General features: G+C 45.1%; 1 long non-coding RNA gene across 1 annotated transcript; it reads right to left on the reverse strand.

The window, feature by feature from the left end:
• Positions 1-321: 321 nt before the first annotated feature.
• LOC116216997 lies at positions 322-2,360 on the reverse strand. Its single transcript, XR_004160820.1, has 2 exons — positions 1,813-2,360; positions 322-908 (listed from the first exon to the last, which is right to left on the reverse strand). It is a non-coding gene; the product is annotated as an uncharacterized LOC116216997 (long non-coding RNA).
• Between the last annotated feature and the right edge of the window lie 6 nt (positions 2,361-2,366).

A 2,366-nucleotide genomic window follows, 5' to 3' on the forward strand; every position in this document is an offset into this window, starting at 1 on the left:
GCGGGCCGTCGTCTTGGCGACGCGGAGCGCCCCGGACCTGCGCCGCAGCCCGCCCTCCCGGAGGGTTCTGCGCAGAACCTCTCACACTGCATAGCGGCAGCTTCCTCCGTGCCTATTACTAACGCTGCTTCACCGCAAAGCGGAGCCAGGACTATTCCTGCGAAAACTGCGACTGTTTTTTGTACAGACGTATGGAATAAGTGTTAAAACATCTGCTTATAAATGCTCATCAGACACCTGAGCAGTGTCCTGCATTCCCACGACAGGACCTTGGGCAGCCAGAGGAACTCACGTCAATCAGTGCACAGTTACAAACACAAGAACTGATAGACAGCTTCATTTCCCATGTTTTAACACAAAAACGATAATATTCTGAGAGAAACATAAAAATGACTTTCTTTAAATCTTTTCACAGAGACAGTGTTTCAACCAATAAAAGGTTCTACTTTAATGACATATCAGTTTGTTCCTTAGTAACAAAATATCTCACATCGAGTTCTCACATCAATATGGGCACATCCATGCTGACAGATGCAGTGAGCACTGATGAGTTCAAGGGGACTGAGTAGCCCTTAAGTCTCAGTTTGTGGGTCTCTTCTTACTTTGGAGACGTGACAGAGCCTCAATCATTTAATTGAAGTGATTAAACACAGGTGATTCCTCAGCAACGTTAAGAAAAAATATATTTTTTTATTTCTCCAATAAGCTGTAAGGATCTAAGCAGTCTCCTATACCTTTGTTAGTAATTTGTATTTTCTGTGGTTGAATTTAGGACTGGTTAGCACTGGTACGGAATCTGGGTGAACTTTTAAAGCCTCTTTTCTGTATTCGTAAGTAAGTAACATACCTGGCTGCTGCCTCTTTCTTCCCATCTTCTAGTGTTCTCCAGTGAATGTGATCTCCAAAACCTGCCAGAAAGGAGGTTTTAGAAATGCTGCATCGTTAACATATCATCAGAAGAAAACAACCCTCCAGAATATTTTCAGCTCATAATATATTCTTTTTTAAAAAGGAAATTATAATTGCAGTCCTCGAAAGACTGCTACGAATACTTACAACCTACACAGTTTTATTGAGGAATCCCACTGAAATTAATTAACAAAAACAAATCACACACTCATGAATATTCACAGTTATGCAAAGGACAGAAAAAATTCCCCAAGCAAAGCTTAAAACTGAAATGCCTTCTGACTATTCCCTATTGTTTCTCAACCTATGAACATTTATTAACTGATTGATGACAAATTAAACATGTCACCATCTGGCTTCCTAAATCCTAGTGAATGGGAGCAAACATCAAATACACCTAGACCAATAAACGATTATTAAATGCTCTAAAACTATTATGCTAAATATTACCACTGCTGATAATTGACATCAAAGACTAAGAAAGAACACTGCTATTCAGCTTTCTGAGTGTTGCAGTGACCAAACAACATGGGAAATATGTATCCAATAAGCAGGTATCAAGTCCTGTTCTTTCAGCTAATGTGCTAACAACAGGAAAACAGAGTCTGCCATTTTTTGGCCACCACCATCACATGAAGAGCTGAGATGGAGGAGATCTGAGATAAGGGGAGCCTTCTTTGAAGAATTCCTCAAAAGTCTATCGCTGCAGTGACATGGGCTGTGCTGAAAGGCAAATCTCAGCCATGGCTTTCCCCTTCCCATTGCTGAGGGTTGGAAAAACTTAGCAACATGGCACGGGCTGTATCCTCACCAAGGTGACAATCTGGAGAGCTACAGCACAGGATTAGGAGCCACAAGCTGCCCAGTGCTGACACCATGGCAGGCAGTACCTCCAGTAAATACCTGTAGCAAAGAAACTGCAGAGAGTGGAGCAAAGCCTTGTGGTATCTTTCTTCAGCATCTGGGAAACTGCAACTGTTGGCACAGTATTTTTATGACCTCAGCTTATCTCCCAGTACAAACTACCGTGAACACATATGACACAACACATCAAATATTTAGTCCAGCTACCAGCAAGGCATTGACATCCAAGCTTGTATGGCTGAGGGGAGCTGGAAGCCATAAGGCTAACAGGTCACATTTACTCAGAATACGGACACATCGGGTATTTCATTCAAAGGCCATCATGATGGGACAGGGACAATCCTCTGTTCTAAGAGCCCTGCAGGGTAGGGTCAAGGCACTCCCTGCAGCGAACGTCTGCCTTCAGGGCAACCCGCCCAGAGCGCGACCACCCCAGGTTAAGCCCGAAGGGTTCCGAGCCGCTGTCCACGGCAAGCCCGCGAGGAAGGCAGGCCAGGCAGAGGAGAACCGCGCCAGGGTGATCAGGAGCCGGCGGCGGGGCTGCTTCCGAGGGGCCAAATCTCCCCCAGCCGCGTGGGGCTGCGGCTCAGGGC

The sequence above is a fragment of the Meleagris gallopavo genome, chromosome 10, assembly GCF_000146605.3.
Source record: "Meleagris gallopavo isolate NT-WF06-2002-E0010 breed Aviagen turkey brand Nicholas breeding stock chromosome 10, Turkey_5.1, whole genome shotgun sequence".
Taxonomy (NCBI): Eukaryota; Metazoa; Chordata; class Aves; order Galliformes; family Phasianidae; genus Meleagris; species Meleagris gallopavo.